The sequence below is a fragment of the Nomascus leucogenys genome, chromosome 12, assembly GCF_006542625.1.
Source record: "Nomascus leucogenys isolate Asia chromosome 12, Asia_NLE_v1, whole genome shotgun sequence".
NCBI classification, from domain to species: Eukaryota; Metazoa; Chordata; class Mammalia; order Primates; family Hylobatidae; genus Nomascus; species Nomascus leucogenys.
This window is the reverse complement of record NC_044392.1, coordinates 22,466,432-22,472,431: the sequence shown is the minus strand read 5'-3', so window position 1 is coordinate 22,472,431 and position 6,000 is coordinate 22,466,432. Positions and strand designations below refer to the sequence as shown.

The window sequence follows — 6,000 nt, the reverse complement described above, 5'->3', positions numbered from 1 at the left end:
CACTTGAGTTCAGGAGTTCGAGACCAGCCTGGCCAACGTGGTGAAACCCTGTCTCTGCTAAAAATACAAAAAATCAGCCGGGTGTGGTGGCATACACCTGTAGTCCCACCTACTTGGGAGGCTGAGGCAGGAGAATCACTTGAACCTGGGAGGCAGTGGTTGCAGTAACCCAAGATCGTGCCACTGCACTCCAGTCTGGACAACAGAGCCAGACTCCATCTCACACACACACACACACACACACACACAAACCTGGGCCGGGCGCGGTGGCTCACGCCTGTAATCCCAGCACTTTGGGAGGCTAGGTTGGGTGGTTCACTTGAGATTGAGAGGTCAGGAGATCGAGATCATCCTGGCTAACACAGTGAGACCCCCATCTCTACTAAAAATACAAAATTAGCCGGGTGTGGTGACACATGCCTGTAATTCCAGCCTACTTGGGAGGCTGAGGCAGGAGGATTACTTGAACCCGGGAGGCGGAGGTTGCGGTGAGCCAAGATCATGCCATCGCACTCCAGCCTGGGCAACAAGAGTGAAACTCCGTCTCAAAAATAAATAAATAGGCCAGGCGCGGTGGCTCACGCTTGTAATCCCAGCACTTTGGGAGGCCGAGGCGGGCGGATCACGAGGTCGACAGATTGAGACCACGGTGAAACCCCGTCTCTACTAAAAATAAAAAAAAAAAAATTAGCCGGGCGTGGTGGCGGGCGCCTGTAGTCCCAGCTACTCGGAGAGGCTGAGGCAGGAGAATGGCGTGAACCCGGGAGGCGGAGCTTGCAGTGAGCCGAGATTGCGCCACTGCACTCCAGCCTGGGCGACAGAGCGAGACTCAGTCTCAAAAAAAAAAAAATAAAAAAAAAAAAAAAAAATAAATAAATAAATAAATAAAATTAGCCAGGCATGGTGGTGGGTACTTGTGGTCCCAGCCACTCGAGAGGCTGAGGTGGGAGGGTTGCTTGAGCCTGGGAGGCAGAGGTTGCAGTGAGCCAAGATTTGCAGCCTTGCCTGGGTGACAGAGTGAGACCCTGTCTACACCCCACTCCCATCAAAAACAAAAAAAGTATGACTCAGAAAACATGGTCTACAAACTTTTTAAGTCCTGACACCGGCTCTACCTCTGGGCCCTTTAACAATACTCATGACTTCCTTCATGTCGCCTGGATGGTTCTGGCTCCTTATTGCCTTGTGGCCTTTGACCTTGATTTTTTTTTTCCTTTGTTTGCAATGTTCCTCCTCCCTACCCTGATGACAAAACTCCTCTTACTGGTTCAGAAAACCGGGTTCAGTTAGCTTTCTTCCATTCTCCCTTCCCTCTCCTCCAATTGCCAGCTGTGATAATCATTAACCTGCTCCCACTGTATTCAGAAGATAATAACACAAACAATAATAATAGCAGTTAGCCAGGCCTGGTGGCTCACACCTTTAATCACAGCTACTCAGGAGGCTGCGGCAGGAGAACAGTTTGAGTCCAGAAGTTTGAGGCTGCAGTGAGCTATGATCATGCCATTGCACTCCAGCCTGTGTGACAGAGCAAGAAACCTGTCTCCAAAAATAAGAATAAAAATAAAATAACAATAACTATTAATATTGGTTGAGCACTTCTATATACCAGTGTCTATATGTGAAGCTTTGAAGGTATTAACCCATTTAATCCACACAATGACCCTGTTGGGTAAACACATTTTTTTTTTTTTTTTTTTTTTGAGACGGAGTCTTCCTCTGTCACCCAGTCTGGAGTGCGGTGGCGCGATCTCTGCTCACTGCAACCTCCACGTGCCAGGTTCAAGCAATTCTCCTGCCTCAGCCGCCTGAGTAGCTGGGATTACAGACGTGCACGTGGCGCCCGGCTAATTTATTTTTTTGTATTTTTAGTAGAGACGGGATTTCAGCAAGTTGGTCAGGCTGGTCTCAAACTCCTGACCTTGTGATCCGCCCCTCTCAGCCTCCCAAAGTGCTGGGATTACAGGGGTGAGCCACTGCGCCCGGCCTTTTTTTCTTTTTTTTTTTTTTTTGAGACAGAGTTTTGCTCTGTCACCCGGGCTGGAGTGCAGTGGCGCAATTTCGGCTCATTGCAACCTCTACTTCCCGGGTCAAGCGATTCTCCTGCCTCAGCCTCCCAAGTAGCTGGGATTATAGGTGCCTGCCACCACACCCAGCTAATTTTTTGTATTTTTAGTAGAGATGGGTTTTCACCATGTTGGCCAGGCTGGTCTCAAACTCATGGCCTCAAGTGATCTGCCCACCTCGCCCTCCCAAAGTGCTGGGATTACAGGTGTGAGCCACTGCGCCTGGCCAGTAAACAATTTTTTTAAACATCTTTTTTTTTCTTTTTGAGAGGGAGTCTTGCTCTGTTGCCCAGGATGGAGTGCAGTGGCGTGATCTCAGCTCACTGCAACCTCTGCCTCCCAGGTTCAAGAGATTCTCCTGCCTCAGCCTCCCAGGTAGCTAAGATTATAGGCGGCTCCCACCACACCCTGCTAATTTTTTGTATTTTTAGTAGAGACAGGTTTTCACCATGTTGGCCGAGCTGGTCTCGAACTCCTGACCTCAGGTGATCCGCCCACCTTGGCCTCCTAAAGTGCTGAGATTACAGGTGTGAGCCACCACGCCTGGCCTTTAACATCCTTTTATTGTAACACTTATTGTTTTGAAATGGCTTATACCTATTAGTGTCTCCAATAGACAGTCTTATTCATCTTCTAAGCACTAGCAACTATACAAGTTCTGTACACCTGTTTTTTTTTTTTTTAATATGATGAAGTCAACACTTGCATTTAACCAAACCTTGATTTCCAAGGACCGAGTAATGTGAGATTTTCAGTGCAGTGGTGGGAGAGGCTTGGAGTCTGAGCAGAGGCTTTGGAGTCCCTCCAATCATATATCATCTTTGCCCTTGCAGTAAATGGTATCACCATCCTCTCAATTGCTTAAGGAAACAACCTGGGGGTCATCTTGTTTACTACCTTTCTTCACACCTGCACCTCGGGAAAATATCCTGAAATCTTTCAATTTCTATTTCCACACCAATCAGCCTAGTCCAGGCACCACCATCTACCCCCTGAACTTGCCCAATAACTTTGTATTGTTCTTCAGCTCCTTTTTGTTCCATTTCTGCTCCCTTCAAGTCATTCTCTATAAAATAGGTTGATTTAAAAAAAAATAAACAAACCAATGGCCGGGCACAGTGGCTCATGCCTGTAATCCCAGCAGTTTGCGAGGCTGAGGCAGGAGGATCACTTGAGCCCAGGAGTTCAGGACCAGCCTGGGCAACACAGTGAAACCCCGTCTCTACAAAAAATACAAAAATTAGTCCGGTGTGGTGGTGCCCGCCTGTAGTCCCAGCTACTTGGGAGGCTGAGGTGGGAAGATGACTTAGTGAGCCTGGGGAGGTAGAGGATGCAGTGAGCCCTGATTGCACCACTGCACTCCAGCCTGGGCGACAGAGTGAGACCCCATCTCAAAACAACAAAAATCCAAACCCTTCATTATCTTGCCTTTGCACTTAACAGATAAATCCAAACAATGTGATTAGGTTCCTGCTTAATGCTCCAAACTCAACTTCAAACCCCTTTTTAACATGCTCAAGCCTCCTGGCCCGTTCCTCAAACAGCCACGCTTCAGCATCAGCCACAGTTCAGCATCGGGGCCTTCACACCCATTATCCTCTGTCTAGAATGTTCTTCCTCCCCATGGTTGGCTTGGCTGGCTCCTTCTTGTCATTTAGGTCTTAGCTCCTAAACTGTCTCCTCAGAAAGTCCTTCCCTGACCATTCTGTTTTGTTTTCTGCTCAATACTTATCACTGCCAGTGATTATCTAATCTACTCATTTTATTATTTATGTTCTCCATTAGAAACATAAGCTTTTGTTGTTTGAGACAGAGTCCCACTCTGTCGACCAGGCTGCAGTGCAGTGGCATGATTTTTTGGCTCTCCTCTGTCCCTCACCCCCACCCCCCACCACAAGCAATCCTCTCATCTCAGCCTCCCGAGTAGCTAGGACCATAGGAACCTGCCACAATTCCCAGCAAATTTTGTTGTCATTGTTGTTGTTGTTTTTTAAATTCTGTAGAGAGGGAGTCTCACTATGTTGCTCAGGCTGGTCTTGGACTCCTGGCCTCAAAGTGATCCTCCTGCCTCAGCCTCCCAAAGTGCTGGGATTATAGGCTTGAGCCACCTGTTTGTTTCCTTTCATGCCTAGTCCTGCAGAACATAAGCCTCTAAGTACAGGTGCTTCTTCTGTTTATTCACCACTGTATTTCTAGCACCAAGAATACTATCAATATTTTTTGAATGAATGAATCAAACAGTGAAAAGGCCAGTCATCTTGGTGTATATAGAAGGTGGCCAACAGAGACCCAATAGCAATGAGTCCCTATGTTCCTACTGCTCTATAACTAGTGGGACTGGGGAGGGGAAGCAGCTGGGGGTCTACCAGACCCTGTCACCAACTAGTTGGCACACGTGGCAATCACAGTTGTAGAAGAGGCCAAACGGAGCAGATCTGCCAATGACAGCCAGTACTAAACTCGACTGGACGCTGAGGGCCAGTTCTGCTTTCAGGGAACAGTGCAGCCTGCTGGGTGGCCAAGGGAACGTGTACAAACCCACTTTGTTTAAAGGACCACAGAGAGTAGTCAGTTCTGCTAAACCTCATCTATTTGTTCAGGGATTTTTGTCCTGGGGAGGAGTGGGGAAGAAGCGATTAGTCAGGCCAGGCTAGCTGGTATTAGTTTGCAGGCTGAGTGCGACTCTTCAGTCTCTACTCCTCTCATCATTGCCTTTTCACCTACCTTTACTCTAAATTCACCTACACCTCTGCCTTCACAAATTCCAAGCGATTAACTGTTGTATTTAACCTCTGTCCCAAATCTCTCTGCATCATTCTTCTTTTGATTATGAAGACACAAGGGCCCTTTGTTTATTTTATTTTTAAAACTTTTTTTGAGAAGGAGTTTCGCTCTTATTGCCCAGGCTGGAGTGCAATGGCACAATCTAGGCTCACTGCAACCTCTGGCTTCCAGGTTCAAGCAATCCTCCTGCCTCAGCCTCCCGAATAGCTGGGATTACAGGCGCGCGCCACCACGCCCGTCTAATTTTTTGTATTTAGTAGAGACATGATTTCACCATGTTGGTCAGGCTGGTTTCGATCCTAACCTCAGGTGACCCAGCCACCTCGGCCTCCCAAAGTGTTGGGATTACAGGCGTGAGCCACCGCGCCCGGCCTCAAGGGCCCTTAAATATTAGTTAGTTGTTCCATTGTTTGGTGTGTTTTATTATTTGGTGCAGGTTTTGTCCCCTTATCTAGTTTGAATGTTGCTGAAGGACGCTGGTTTTCAAAGCGTAAGGAATCTCCTGATAAAGGCACGAATCTTGGTGTGCAGATAAGCCAGCGATTCTTGCTTCTGGCTAGTTCTACGTTGTTCCTGGATGGTCAGTTCAAACTGCAATGATCCACAGCTCCAGAAGCGGCTTCTTCCAGTCGGCCCAGGAGCCAAATGCCCCCGCAGCTCCATGCTACCACGCAGGGTGCCGTTTCGGACTTGCAGGGAGTTGTCGCAGTCCCGTTTTGGCTGCACATTCTACCGCTGGGGTGGAAGTGTCAAGCAAGATGTTGTCGCTGGTGTCATGATGTCCGGGTGAGAAGCTTCCTTGGCGGGTTGCCAGGGCCAGCCTGAGAGCACTGGCGCCGGGAACCCGCGCTCCCGGGAAGGGGCGGGGATGTGGGCGGAGCCTGGCAACCTCGGGACCACCAATAGGATGCTCAGCCGGAGCTGGCCCTGCGCGTGACGCAGCGGAGCTCGGAGGCAGGGGGCGTAGGGGCCGGGCTGTCCGGCGCTTTATCTTCTCTGCCGCTCAGCAGGCGACGTTGCGGGCCCTGGGCTCCAGGAGAGCTTCCTTTAGCCGACCTTCCTGCTGGCTGCTCTGTGACCGCTTCGCGGCTCTGCTCACTTGGCCGAAGTGCCTGCTGCCGGGCGCGGGCCTCAGGTATTGGTGGTGCTC

General features: G+C 49.3%; 1 protein-coding gene across 1 annotated transcript in view; it reads left to right on the top strand.

The window, feature by feature from the left end:
• The first annotated feature begins 5,757 nt into the window (after positions 1-5,757).
• Positions 5,758-6,000, top strand: part of SOAT1 (sterol O-acyltransferase 1) — a 61,215-nt gene continuing 60,972 nt past the window's right edge. Inside the window, exon 1 of the mRNA XM_030823927.1 lies at positions 5,758-5,985. The gene's annotated coding sequence lies outside the window, so the exon portion shown is untranslated. The remainder of the gene's footprint in view (positions 5,986-6,000) is intronic.